General features: G+C 42.3%; 1 long non-coding RNA gene across 1 annotated transcript in view; it reads left to right on the top strand.

Annotated features, from left to right (window-relative positions):
- Window positions 1-696: 696 nt before the first annotated feature.
- The window catches only part of LOC145535999 (uncharacterized), a 41,929-nt gene continuing 26,436 nt past the window's right edge, over window positions 697-16,189 (top strand). The window contains exon 1 of the long non-coding RNA XR_014075589.1: window positions 697-1,122. This is a non-coding gene — a long non-coding RNA (uncharacterized LOC145535999). The remainder of the gene's footprint in view (window positions 1,123-16,189) is intronic.

Genomic DNA, 16,189 nt, shown 5'->3' with positions numbered 1-16,189 from the left:
TTTTATCAGCTAGATCACAGAATTTTGTACCTTACAGCTTGATTGTTGAAGGAGTATCTTTTGTTGATGACATGATTCCTTGATTTTGTTTTTCATATTGCTGGCAGTTTTGCACTGCTTGCTTTCACATTTGAACTAGCAGATACGTCTTTAAATCTATGGTTGCTGCTGCTGCTAAGTTGCTTCAGTCGTGTCCGACCCTGTGCGACCCCATAGACGGCAGCCCACCAGGCTCCCCCGTCCCTGGGATTCTCCAGGCAAGAATACTGGAGTGGGTTGCCATTTCCTTCTCCAATGGATGAAAGTGAAAAGTGAAAGTGAAGTTGCTCAGTCGTGTCCGACTCTTAGCAACCCCATGGACCGCAGCCTACCAGGCTTCTCTGTCTATGGGATTTGCCAGGCAAGAGTACTGGAGTGGGTTGCCATTGCCTTCTCCTTAAATCTATGGTAGTTGCTTTCAAATAGAGTATTCCGTTTGTTAGTGCTGTTATCTGGGGTTTTCTCCGCGTCTGTATGGGTACACCTGCTCCACTCTCTTGCTCCCTCTTGTGGCCGAATTCTTGAACTTTTATGTCTTCTTACAACTAGTCAGGCTGGCTGCTGGACACCTCATTTTCCAGAAAGTGGCACTATAGCTCACGTTTCTGACTTCTTCCTTGCCGGTAAACGCTGGCCTGTTTTCTGAACTCACTGTCTAGAGCTAGCTGTCACTGGGCAGTGTGCACAGGCAGCCAGCTGCAGCGTGGTGGGCGGTGTGTATCTAGCATTCAGGAAATTGAGGGTGCCCAGGGACCTGGTGGGTAGGTAGGTAGGTCCCCAGGTGTGCTACTCCCAGAGGCTTGCGGGTGGATTTCCTGCTGAGTGAATTCAGTAGGAACCATGTCCCTTTAATGCCCTTTGATACGGTATTCTTGTCTGCCTTTTTTCTTGTTCTCTTTGCTCCTGCCAGCCATGGAGGTCCGGTCTCTGTACTCTGGATGCTGCTAGAGAAAAATGGGTTTCTCCAGCTGCATCGGGTACAACTGGAGAAGTCAGCACTCATTTCCTGCTCTAGTTCTTCGCTACTAGAGAGGTGGAGGCCCACTGCTTGTTCATCCCCTTGAGGGAAGAAGGACAGCACAGGTAAGGTTCTTACTGTCGCCCCTGTGTCCGAACCCATTCACATATTACATATATTCACATGTTGCAAAAATGTATGCCGTATATTTTTACTCCAATGGCATGCTAGAATCTCCCTTTGGGAAGCCTGGACTTCTGCAATTTCTGTCTTATCCATGGGTACCTGCCCAGTCAGCACTTTGCAAGTATTTTCTTGACTGTCATGAGATGATATGGACAGGTTGCTGTTCCACCAGTTCAACAGCGTGTACTGAAGTCTTTGTGCCTGCTGTCTGATGCACAGGTTGGCAAGTCCCTTGGTGTGTCATGCTGGATCCCACAACTCCTGCAAAGGTGCTTTGGTTCATGGATAGATGTCCAATTCTTTATTGAAAGGGAAGGACAGAAAAGAGGAACATCTTGTGTCATGGCGATGCTCTTAGGATTTCTTAATAAAACATAAGTCTTACTGGGAAAAATGTAAATGTATCTGTTTTCATGGTTTTGAGATATAGATGTTTAGCTTAGGTTGAGATTTCGAGAACCGTTAAGAAAAGCAGCTCTGGAGTCTGACAGATAGGGTCAAGATCACCTGTGATGCTATCTAGTTCTGTGACATTGAACATTATACTTAACTAAGCCATACTTCCTTTAACTATACAGTGCTTAGCATAATGCCTAAAATGCTAAACACTTTGACACATTGAGTTACTGTTCTAATTAGGGCATTAGTAAAGAAAGGTTTAGTCTCTGAGATTGAGGGGGGAAAAAACTCATCATGTACAAGAGCATGTGGTAAGAGAATTCAGAAGAGAAGGTATCTACATCAGCACATGCTTTATTTCCTTTGAATTGAGATGACAGTATGTACCTCAATAACGCACAAGCCTGAACCTAGGGAAGCAGCTCACTTTACATAGTAAGGAGACACTTGGATTAAACAGTATTGATTCAGTAGTAAAGCTTTTGTTTCTGAACAACAGAAACTAGCTTTATCCAAAGAAAAAGGCATTTATTGGATGGACCTTCAGGTTTCTCTTGGACCCCAAGGACAGGAAGGTGTGTGAGCCTCAGGGTTATGTTATAACTAACAGCTAGATCACCATCAGGTCCTTGCCACTTGGTCGTCTCTCTGCAGGCAAAGAGTATTCTTCTGTCACTGCCTCTAATTCACAGGCTACAAATTGATCTAAGTCACAGGGTACTAATTGAGATGCCCACAGCTGCCCGAGTTTTAAATGTTACAATGCTTGGGCTTTCCAGGTGGCTCAGTGGTAAAGAATCCGCCTGGCAATGCAGGAGCCACAAGTTCAATCCCTGGGTCGGGAAGATCCCCTGGAGGAGGAAATGGCAACCCACTCCAGTATTCTTGCCTGGAGAATCCCAGGGAGAGAGGAGCCTGGTGGGCTACAGTCCATGGGGTCTCAAAGGGTCAGACACAATTGCACATGGAGGCACCATTAAATGGCCAGTGGTAGACACCACAACACTCTTCTCCTGCTGCTGCAGTGGTTGTAGATCCAACTGCCTACCTCAGTGAGATGACCATTTTGAGCAGAGGCCAGAAATAAGCTTTTGTTGTGTTTAGCCACTGAGATTGGAGGGTTGTTATCACAGCATAACCTAACCTATCTCGGCAGATGCGAATATCGTTGATTTTCACAGCCTTTTTTGTTCTTTTAAATATTTATTATTCACTTATTTGGCTGGGTTGGGCCTTAATTGTGGCATGCAGGATCTTTAGTTGCAGCATGTGGGATCTAGTTCCTTGACCAGGAATTGAACCCAGCCCCCCTGCATTGGGAGCACGGAATCTTAGCCACTAGACTACCAGGGAAGTCCCCACAGCCTTTGATGATTTTCTCTTTACCTTTCCATGACAGAAATACATGGGCAATTTTGGAAAAGGGAACTTAAGCTGAAAAATAATTGGTGTCCTCTATATTAAAATTTGCTTTCTTAGTGATCTTAATGCTATGAATGGCAATTCACAAGTGGGGTTAGCTAGAAGCTGCTAACTGATCTCTCCTAGGAAGTGAGCTTGCTTGTTAGTTATGGACTATTGCTTTTAGGGAATATTCTTACTAATATAAACCACAGTATTTGAAAGCTGCACACATACACACTCAAATCACTGTCAAAAGTTTGATTCATTTCACACAACCAAGATTTGAATAACATGTCAGGTATTGCTTTAAGTAGATAAGTATGTATTATGTAAATTGTGTGTGTGTGTGTGTGTGTATATATATATATCAGTGTTTTCTGTTTATCTAATATTACTCCTGCAGCAAAAACTGAATGAAAGAAAGTGATCACGTTTAGAAGCACTCTAGGTCTTGTATTTGACTAAGTGTAAAGCAATACTCCAGTGTAGGTCTAGTCCAGCAACTTGCTTCTCTTTATCTCATTTCTCTTTCTTTGAGATAAAATAGAAGACTGGGAGATAAATAAAGGGCAGGGAGAATATGATTATAAGCAAGAATCATCAAGATATCGAAACTGAGTTAATAAACATGCTTTTTTCAGTCAGAAATTTACCAAGAAGTTTTGTGTATATCCTTCAGTAAATTATTCTTGAATTAAATATTGCATGCTGGAGAGAGAAATATAATTACTAAAAAGCATGACATATTATGGAGTTTATTTAGTGTGCTGAATAGGTTTTACATAAAGTAGTATTTGATTATGCAATATTTATGTTGTGAGAAATATCTATCTGTATCTGTGACAATTGAATATAGTTTAAAATTAGTGATTCTGATCTTACTCAATAGATTTGTCCTTTTTGAAACACGCAATTTGGTTTCAAAGGGCATTTTCATGATTATTTTTTGCATATGCTAAAAATAATTTATGTTACCAGTAAATTAAACTTTGGCCTTTTTTTGATTAGTTTGTTTATGCAAAAACCCTGTTTCATATCAAGACTTTAGTGCTTCCAGACTGCACTTTTCTATTTTTGTGTGGCTTTTGTGTTTATAAATGACATCATTGCTTTACCACCTACATAAAATCATAATTATTATTTTTAAAATTAGTTCTATCTTCTTGATTAGATCAAATGTTTTCCTTCAAGTCATTGCCTGGTATATTCCAAAAGTACAAATTATATGTACTCACGTATTCAGGTATATTAAGCATGCAACATTATTTTGCACATTTTTATTTATTTATGTTTGCTTTTGGCTGTGCTAGGTCTTTGTGCAGGCCTGCACAGGCCTTTCTCTAGTCGCGGTGATGTGGTGAGCAGGGGGTATTCTCTAGTTGCAGTATGGGGGGTGGGGGTGGGGCGGGGTCTCATTGCAGTGACTTCTCTTGTTGCGGAGCATGGGCTCCAGGTTGTGCAGGCTTCAGTATTTGCAACTCCCAGGCTCTAGAGCACAGGCTCAGTAGTTGTCGCACAAGGGCTTAGTTGCTCTGCAGCATGTGGGGTCCTCCTGGGCCAGGGGTTGAACCTGTGTCTCCTGCATTGGCAGGTAGACTCCCTACCACTGAGCCTCCAGGGAAGCTCTACATATTTTAAAGATTTTTTAAAATATTTATTTATTTATTTGGCTGTGCTGGGTCTTAGTTGCGGCATGCGGGATCTTTTTTTTTTTCTTCCGGTTATGGCATGAGAGATTTTACTTGGAGCATGCAGGATCTAGTTCCCTGACCAGGGATCCCCTGCATAGGAGAGTGGGGAGTCTTAACCACTGGACCACCAGGGAAGTCTCTTGAAGATTTTATCACTGCATTCCTGTAAGTGTGAATACTTTTATTATTAAACAGAAAAGCACTCCTTTCCTTCCAATGAAATTTTAGAACTTATGATGAAGATGGCTCTTGGTTACTACATTGTTTCTTTGGCCAGAATTTCATAGTACCCTTTTAAAGTACTTCATGAAGGTGTTCATTCATTGCGACGGACACATAGACTGCCTGGTGGGGAAAGGGTGAAGTAGAAACTTACCATCTCACGTAAGCCCCCAGCAGTGGAGCTAGACAGGCATGAGTGGTGTCTAACCCCATTCCCAGTCTTGCCAACACACACACACACACACACAGACACACACTCACACACACACACAGACACACAGACAGACACACACACAGACACACACACACAGACACACACACACAGACACATGCACACAGACAGACACACACACAGACACACATACACAGACACACACACACAGACAGAAACACACACACAGACACACACAGAGACACACACACACACAGACACACACAGACACATGCACACAGACAGACACATGCACACAGACACACACACACAGACACACACACAGACACACACACACAGACACGCACGCAGACAGACACACACACAGACACACACACACAGACACACACACACAGACACGCACACAGACAGACACACACACAGACACGCACACACAGACAGACACACACACAGACAGACACGCACACAGACACACACACACAGACACACACACACAGACACACACAGACACACGCACACAGACACACACGCAGACACACACACACAGACACATGCACACACACAGACACGCACGCAGACAGACACGCACACAGACACACACACACAGACACACACACACAGACACGCACACAGACAGACACACACACAGACACGCACACACAGACAGACACACACACAGACACGCACACAGACACACACACACAGACACACGCACACAGACAGACACACACACAGACACGCACACACAGACAGACACACACACAGACACACACACACAGACACACGCACACAGACAGACACACACACAGACACACACACACAGACACATGCACACACACAGACACACGCACACAGACACACACAGACAGACACACACACAGACAGACACACACACAGACACACACACAGACACATGCACACAGACACACACACAGACACACGCACACAGACAGACACACGCACACAGACACACACAGACAGACAGACACACACACAGACAGACACACACACACAGAGACACACACAGACAGACACACACACACAGACACACACACAGACACACACACAGACACACGCACACAGACAGACACACACAGAGACACACACACACAGACACACGCACAGACACACGCACAGACACACGCACACAGACACACGCACACAGACACACACACAGACACACACACAGACACACGCACACAGACAGACACAGAGACACACACACACAGACACACGCACAGACACACACAGAGACACACACACACAGACAGACACACACACACAGACACACGCACAGACACACACACAGACACACGCACAGACACACGCACACAGACAGACACACACACAGACACACGCACACAGACACATGCACACAGACAGACACACACAGAGACACACACACACAGACACACACACACAGACAGACACACACACAGACACACACACAGAGACACAGACAGACGAACACAGACACATGCACACAGACACATGCACACAGACACACACGCACACAGACACACGCACACAGACAAACACAGACACACACACACAGACACACACACAGACACACACACAGACACACGCACACAGACACATGCACACAGACAGACACACGCACACAGACACACACACACAGACACACACACAGACACACACACAGACACACACACAGACACACACACACAGACACATGCACACAGACAGACACACACACAGACACACACACACAGACACACACACACGGACACACACAGACACACACACAGACAGACACACACACACAGACAGACACAGACACACAAATACACACACAGACAGACACACACACACAGACTCACGCACACAGACACATGCACACAGACAGACACACACACAGACACACACAGACACACACACAGAGACACACACACACAGACACACACACAGACACATGCACACAGACAGACACACACACAGACACACACAGACAGACACACACACAGACACACACACACAGACACACACACACAGACACACACACAGACAGACACACACACACAGACACACACACAGACACATGCACACAGACACACGCACACAGACAGACACACACACACAGACAGACACACACACACAGACACACACACAGACACACGCACACACACAGACACACACACAGACACACACACAGACACAGACACACACACAGACACACATACACAGACACACGCACGCAGACACATGCACACAGACAGACACACACACAGACACACACACACAGACAGACACACACAGACAGACACACACACAGACAGACACACACACACAGACACACACACACGTTATCTCTGCTGCTCTCTCACTGCTGGCCTCATTCTTTTCCACAGCAGAGAGAATTTTCCAGAGAGTACCTCACCTGGAAATCCTTGGCACCAATCTCAGTAGTTTTCTGACTACTGAAGAAGGAAAACTCTGTCTAGCTAATGATCCAGAAAAGTCTGGGGAAGAACTTTGGCCCAGCTGGGGCCATTTGCTTACTTCTCAGACTACATACTGTGGACAAGGGGACAGAGAGACTATGCTCGGCAATTCCAGAAATTGGATGAAGTGAGGGAGGAGCATGTCCTTAAAGAAGGTCATTGTTCTGATGCTGCTGCTGCTACTAAGTTGCTTCAGTCGTGTCCGACTCCGTGCGACCCCATAGACGGCAGCCCACCAGGCTCCCCCGTCCCTGGGATTCGCCAGGCAAGAACACTGGAGTGGGTTGCCATTTCCTTCTCCAATGCATGAAAGTGAAAAGTGAAAGTGAAGTCGCTCAGTTGTGTCTGACTCTTCGCGACCCCGTGGACTGCAGCCTACCAGGCTCCTCCGTCCATGGGATTTTCCAGGCAAGAGTACTAGAGTGGGGTGCCATTGCCTTCTCCATTGTTCTGATGAGATAGATGATAAATGTTCTCTAAATCAAGTCTGTAATACAGCTGTGAACCAAGAGATCTAAACAGAGAACAGAATACAATTACACTGCAAAGAACCTATGTGAAGACTCTTTTTGGGGGGCTGTGCTGGGTCTTCATGCTGCACACGAGCTTTCTCTAGTTGCAGCGAGTGGGGGTTCCTCTCCAGTTGCTGTGTGCAGGCTTCTTATTGTGGTGGCTTCTCTTGTTGTGGAGCACAGGCTCTAGAATGTGAGGGATTCATTAGTTGTACACTGGTTTAGTTGCCTCTTGGCATGTGGGATCTTCCCAAGCCAGGGATTGAACCAGTGTCCCTTGAATTGCAAGGTGGATTCCTAACCACTGGACCATGAGGTAAGCCCCAAAGACGTTTTTTTTTTCCCCTACCCTGCCTTTAAAAACTTTTTTCCAAAGACTTTTTAAAATGATTATTATGATAAAAGTTTCAATATGCCAGGAAGTCAAAACAACTAAATATGTTATGCACTTAATACAGACTGCAAATATATAGTCAAAATTGATAGAAATACAAGGATAAGTAGACAAATCCACAATCATAGTGGAAAATATTAATGTACTCTTCTGATTTACTATATCACAAAGATAAAAACCATTCAGGCCACGGGCAATTTGAAGTACACAATCCCATTTGACCTGAAAGAAATACTGCACCCAATAGTGGCAGAATTACATATTCTTTTCAAACACACAGTTTGGGAAAATTGGTCCATGAAACAAGTATCAACATAGGCCAAAGAATCAGTACCATACCGGTCATGTTCTCTGAGCTAAATGTGATTCACCTGGAATTCCACTTCCTGTGTGGCCAAGGAGGCTCCTAATAAAGTGACTCAGCAAAGAGAACTAAAAACTCGAGCAAAATCTGAAATAACTGCCTAAAGGCTCCAGAGAGTGAACCAAAGCAGGCACATTTTGGAGGAAGGGATTAGCCTAGAGTGACTTCACCATTTTGATAGGGTTTCGCTTGAAACTACCTTTTGAAAAGGAAACAATGCACAACAACTTTCGGCCACGTGTATGTGCTTAGTCACTCAGTCGTGTCCAACTGTGACCCCATGGACTGCAGCCTGCCAGGCTCCTCTGCCTATGGGGATTCTCCAGGCAAGAATACTGGAGTGGGCTGCCGTTTCCTTCTCCAGGGGATCTTCCCGACCCAGGGATTGAACTCTATCTCCTGCATTGCAGGCAGATTCTTGACCCTCTGAGATTTGATCACTACTCAACAGATGTCTTGGTGAAAGCGTATGCCCAGCCTCGTCCCAGCCAAAAAATCTATATGGTTGGCCAAAAACATTTTTTCCAACTCCTCTAAAATCAATTCTTTGAACTTACCCCTTAGGCTGTCTGAACTCCCTCAACCCATTCAATCATGATCGTGATTCTGAAACTGAGTAGTCCTAGCTTACTTGGTTACCTTTGAAAATTCATTCCAAAAAGATGCATATTGACATAGGCATGGAAAGATGACTTAATTCTTTAGACATTATTTACTAGTCCTTCCTCCTCTTCTCCCTTCCTCCCTTCCAGTATATTGGTAATAAATGTAATACCTCTGAAATCATCCTTGTTAGATTAGTAGCAGGTCACTAAGTCAATGATGGGTTTATAATTAGGGTAAAGTTCTTTCTATTTGGCCATATTACTTTTTTAACCATGTGTAAAGTCTCACTAATGAAGTGGAAATCTGATAAATTGAGATAGTTTAAACTGCATTCGTGTGGCTCATGTGTATTTGCAACAGTTTTGAATGGGAAAGACCCCGAGGACATACCAATACACTTGCTAAAAGTTCAGTGAAATTGATCAGGGTGGCCAAGAGATGAATCAGGAACACATGAAAACCAGAAACTCCTGAAAGATTAGACAATAGTAGCCTATGTAAAAAACAAACAAAAAACTTTAAAAAGGTGGAGCTGCTTTTTCACTCTTGCATGGAGAAGATACTCTTGGCAGAAGACGCCTGTGATGAGTCAAGTAAAGGAAATGATTTTGATTATGAGGAATTTTTTTAAAGAAGGAAAATAGGGCATATTTATAACTTGTCAGTTATTGTGAGTTTTATGGCTGTGATTTCTTGTTAGCTGCCAAACAAGCAAGTGCATGTTTTTCTGTCTCCTGGCAATCTCTCAGTCACCATTCTTGATGCCTTATTAATAAAAATTACATGGTATGTCAGTAAGTTGGCTTTTATTTCAACACACAAATGTTTTAATAAGTTTTAAAAGTGGAAATAATTAAACCCATTTTCTCTTTTCAGACGATGTTTTAACTTTGCTTGTAAGCTATTAATAAGCTTGAAACCCAAATTTAAAAAATCCATAGAAAACAAGGTTGAAGAGGAATCTGATGGGATGTTAAGAGTGGTTCTCTTATGAAGGGGATATTAGTTAATTTTGCTTTCTTCTATGTTTCTACTCTAAAGATACACTTCTAAATCAGGAGGAAAAAAGTCGTTAAAGTGGAAAACATCTCTGACAAAGACCATATTACAACTAGTCTATTTCTCAAGGCAATCATTTCATTTATATAAACAGCAGATATTTACTGACACCTTTTGTTTTTCTTTAGTTCTCCTTAGTTCCTAGCAAGGTAGTATAACAATGGGTTTATGTGTAAGGCACAATATATGTAAGGAATTAAAAAGTATTCATCTTTACAGGGATCTTATGAATGGTGTCTGCATTGTACACATTTAAGAAACAGTGTCAGTGAGGTAAGTGACTTGTCAAGTGTCACATAAGCAGGAAGTGACTGGGCTAGATTGTTACAGTAATGCCCGCCCCCAAGAAGAACCTCTCCTTATATACATACTCTTTTAACCACACTGACTCTAGGCCATGTAACTTGTTACATCCAATCAGACAAACAAAGAAGACACAAGCAGGTATAATGTTACATGTTAAATATACTGCAATAAGAAAAAGACAGAAACAGAGACTCCAAAAGCACTGGCTCACTGGGACTTTTCTTCTGCTCTTTGGGACCCCGAGTCTAGCACTGGAAGATGCTTGGGCTGGCCGATTGGAAGGTGAGACAGCAGGTGGAGCAGAGATGGGCTTGGAGAGGAAGGCAGATCATGATTCAATTGATCAACAAATGTAGCAAACCAAGAAAGGAGTTTTGTTGTAAATGTAGATTGCTAAGCAAAATTGTAGTAAGATGGCTAAAAAAGCATCCAATCAGAGCGAGGAAGAAGAGATGGGAGATAATTGCAGCCATTTAGAGAAGAAGCTTCTCAGGTGGCCCTAGTGGTAAAGAATCGGCCTGCCAGTGTAGAAAATGCAGGTTCAATCCGCTGTCAGGAAGATCCCCTGGAAGAGGGCATGGCAACCCACTCCAGTATTCTTGCCTAGAGAAACCCATGGACAGAGGAGCCTGGCAGGCTACAGTCCATAGGGTCTCAAAGAGATGGACACGACTGAAGCGACTTAACACATACACAGGGAAGAAGCAAGGTGATAGCCACGTTTTTGGAAAAGATTCAAAGCCTGCAGCAGAAGCTGAATTCTTGAGATTAAAAGCCTAATGTTTTGAGAAGTGTGTGGAAGGAGAAGTAATTTTTTATATCTGCTGTGTGCCAAGCACTTTATGCCCAATGTCTCCTTTAATTTTTACACCAATCCTAAGTGAGGTGAATACAATTCTCCCCATTGTACAAAAGAGAAAACTGAAGCTTGAGACAGTTTGAAAAGTGGGCCCAAATTCCAAGAGTGGTGAAGTCAGAATTCGAACCTCAGACTGTGGAACATCTGGTTAGGTTGGGAATACTATAAACAAACGGGACAGTGTGAAGAGAAGGGTTGAGTTGAACTTGAAACCTGTATCTGAGACACGGACAAGCATTTAGGTGTGGATATTCAGCCACCAGAGGAAGGGAAACTTCCAGGTGTCTTGGGCGATGCCAGAAAACAAACTGGAGTCAGCTGAATTTGACTTGCCTCACACAATATACTTATATATGCACTGATAAATTCAAGTTCTCCAAAAATGTCATTTAAGCCAACCAAATCAAATCTTTGTCATCTTGAACAGAGTGAATAAGTGCTCTCTGAAACAAAAATAACTTATCTGCTAACTGAAGCATTCTTTTAATGTTTTCAAAGTAGCAGTGGCACAAGCAATCAAAGTCTTACATTACTGATTTTGATGTCCAATCTGCTGAATTGGTAGGAAGCCAAAAACCAGAGAGTCAAATGTCAGTAAAACATTTGGAGGACATGATGAGATAAACAAGAACCATCTATTATTTTATATAAACATTCTTCCTTTCCCCCTTATATAAGGGATTGGCAAACATTTTCTGTAAAGGGCCGGATAGTAAATATTTTAGACTTTGCAATCTATGGTTCCATCTCAACTATTCAATTCTGTTGCAACTACGCAGCTATGCCACTGTATTAGGAAGGCAGTCATAGAATAAATGTATGTGAATGGGTGTGGCTGTGTTCCAATAAAACTTTATTTATATCCAAACAGTGGGCTGGATTTGGTCCACAGGCTACAATTTGTTAACCCCTGCCTTAGATAATATTATAAGCTAGTAGCAATATTTTCTGATTTATATGTACCTTCTAAACTGAAATCAGAATGGATAATTGATTCACTTTATTGCTTTAAAATTATAATTGTTATCTATGAATGTAAAATATTAAGATCATTCAGATTTTGAGGGAAGAAACTGTTATCTTTTGATCTCCTGTACTTCACTCATTATGTGGAATATATTAAGTGCTCAATTGATGCCCGTTTATACATTGCTGAATTAATTGCTTCTAGTCAACCCCCGGAGAAGGCAATGGCACCCCACTCCAGTACTCTTGCCTGGAAAATCCCATGGACGGGGAAGCCTGGTGGGCTGTCGTCTGTGGAGTCGCACAGAGTCAGACACGACTGAAGCGACTTAGCAGCAGCAGCAGCAGCATTCAACCCCCTTATCTCAGAGCTGAAGATATGTTACCTTTTTTTTTTTTTAATAGTAACTTATTTTTAAATAAAGTCTTCCCTGGTGGCTCAGAGGGTAAAGTGTCTGCTGGCAATGTGGGAGACCCAGGTTCAATCCCTGGGTCAGGAAGATCCCCTGGAGAAGGTAATGGCAACCCACTCCAGTACTCTTGCCTGGAAAATCCCATGGACTGTAGCCTACCAGGCTTCTCCGTCCATGGGTCACAAAGTTGGACACAACTGAGTGACTGAGTGACTTCACTTTGACTATTTTAAAATTATTTTTATATTTGGCTGCACTGGATCCTTGTTGCTTTGCTTGGGCTTTCTCTAATTGTGATGAGTGGGGCCTTCTTATTGTGGTGACTTCTCTTGTTGTGGCTTACAGGCTCTAGGCCCGTAGGCTCAATAGTTGTGGTACATGGGCTTAGTTGCTCCGTGAAGCATAGGATCTTCCTGGACCAGAGGTTGAATGTGTGTCCCCTGCCTTGGCAGGCAGATTCTTAACCACTGGACCACTAGAGAAGTCCCAGAATGTTGGCAGTTTTCATGATAAAGTTTCCATAACACATTTTCCTGGTATAGGATCAAATTGAGAATCTCACGCATTCTGTTTAGTCATGATGTTTGTCATATGCAACAGTAGTTCTGCCTTCTTTGTCTTTCATCACATGGATATTTTGAGGCCATTGGTTTGTAGAATGTTGCTTAATATTGGGTTTCTCTAATATTTACTTACAATTCAGTGGAGTTGAGCAGTTTGGGCAGAAACACCACGTGAGTGATGTTTCCTCTCAGCATGTCCTTCAAGAGCCACATGAAGTCAGTTGATCACTTACTGGTGATGCTATCTTTGATCACTCATGTAAGTCAATGTCCACCGGTTTGCTCCACTGTGAAGTTACTGGTCTTTTCTCTTGTAAATTACGAGGTATTTGTGAAGAGATCAGGGGATTTAAGGGTAGGGAAGCTCGGAGCATATTTGAGGAGGAAGGAGCCAGCGGAGAAGCAAAATTAGGGAAGATAATTGAAAGTATGAAATCCTGGAGGTTGGGAAGAAGTGATGCCATTGATTGTTTGATTGATTCATTCATTTATTCATTCATTCCATTGTGTAACTTATTCACCAAGAATTGTAGATCTGATTCACATATAATTCTCAGTTTTTATTCTGTCCTTTTGTGTGACATCTGGATGATGAACCTTTGGATCAGTTACATTGCTCAGTATAGATTATAGATTACAAAAGAAAAAATTTTCTTACTGTTCTAAAAAGTAGTTTGATAATTTCATCTCTTTACAAGCTCAATTTGGCCTTGGAAATCAATGCTAATATGGCTCATAATTATCAAATGTTATATTTGTAGTATTATCAATATTTTGTTTGAACACATCTGTTTTTCCCTTTATCTATTTTTACCTTTCCTCTGTCTTTTTAATAAACTTTTTATTTTGAGAAAGCTGATAATACAGAGGGAATTCCCTGGTGGTCCAGTGGTTAGGACTTGACACTTTCACTGCTGTGGGCCTGGTTTCCATCCTGGTTGGGAAACTAAAATCCCATAGTCTGCACAGCATGGTCAAAAATATAAAATAAAATACAGAGAGATCCTATGTAGCCTTCACCCAGGTTCTTCTCATCTTGCAAAACTAGAGTTTAGTATCATAATTGTTTACCATTGAGACTGAAGATTCAGAACATTTCCAGCATCACAGAGATCCCTCATGTTCCCCTTTTATTACCATTCCTACTTCGCTCTCACCTTTATCCTTCTACTACACCTGTAAGCATAGCTATTATCAATATGTGAATGTGTGTTTAATGAAGCCAAGCTCTTTTGAGGTGTGTGCTCCTATGGTATAGGAAAAGAAGTATAAGAGATCCTTTACTTCTCCCTCCCTTCATATGCCTCAAAAAGTCAAGTAAGTAGCAAGCATTCATCATCTTCTACAGCAAAAACTAGTGGGACTTACTGTATTGTTTTTTTTTTTTTAATTAAAAAAGTAAAAAAAAATTGGCTGTGTTGCACAGCATATGGGGTCTTAGTTTCCTGACCAGGGAGTGACCCTTGCCCCCTGTATTAGAAGTGCAGATTCTTAACTACTGGACCACCAGGGAGGTCACACTGTATTTTTTAAAATAAGCCATAAATTTTGGAATAATTTGGATTTTCAAAAAAGTGGTAAAGATAGTATAGTGTTCTCACATATCCTTCACCTGGTTTCTGTTAATGTTAACATCTGACATAACCATGATACCTTTGTCAAAAGCAAGAGATGAATACTGGTACATTACCACTTACTAAAACTCTTGACTTTATTTGGATTTCACCAGTTTATATCACTAATGTTCTTCTGTTCCAAAATCCAGCCCATGATACCACAGTGGATTTAATTATGGCATTATTTAAATTATAAGAATTCATCATGTTAGGCAATTTAAAATTATAGAAAAATTCTTTCTGATACTAAAATACTTGCATGTGAAGATGATATCCAAATCCACCCATTTAACAAATAATATTGATTTAACACTTTTGTAGGAAGAGCTGCCCTAGTACCCAGAGAAAAGAATTAAATTAGTAAACTGATCAGCGATTAGATATTTCAAACTACTTAGGGAATTGTGCTCATAATATTTCATAGTTATTTGCTTGAGAGAGAATTCAGTTCAGTTCAACTGCTCAGTCGTGTCCCACTCTGCAACCCCATGGACTGCAGCATGCCAGGCCTCCCTGTCTGTCACCAACTCCCAGAGCTTACTCAAACTTGTGTCCATCAAGTTGGTGATGCCATCCAACCATCTCATCCTCTGCCGTCCCCTTCTCCTCCTGCCTTTAATCTTTCCCAGCATCAGGGTCTTTTCCAATGAGTCAGTTCTTCGCATCAGGTGACCAAAGTATTGGAGTTTCAGCTTCAACATCAGTCCTTCCAATGAATATTCAGGAGTGATTTCCTTTAGGATGGACTGGTTGGATCTCCTTGCAGTCCAAGGGACTCTCAAGAGTCTTCTCCAAAACCACAGTTCCGAAGCATCAATTCTTTGGTGGTCAGCTTTCTTCATAGAGAATTAGAACTGAAATTTTTTTTTTTTGTAGGTTATTTCTTTGGCTGCACCAAGTCTTAGTTGTGGCACATAGTATGTTTAGTTGTGACATGTGAACTCTTACTTATGACATAGGGGATCTAGTTCCTTGATGAGGGATGAACCCACGCCCCC

This window comes from Giraffa tippelskirchi, chromosome X (assembly GCF_054371585.1).
Source record: "Giraffa tippelskirchi isolate mGirTip1 chromosome X, T2T-mGirTip1v1.2.pri, whole genome shotgun sequence".
Lineage (NCBI taxonomy): Eukaryota > Metazoa > Chordata > Mammalia > Artiodactyla > Giraffidae > Giraffa > Giraffa tippelskirchi.
Note: the sequence above shows the minus strand (reverse complement) of the source record. Positions and strands in the feature narration are given on the sequence as shown.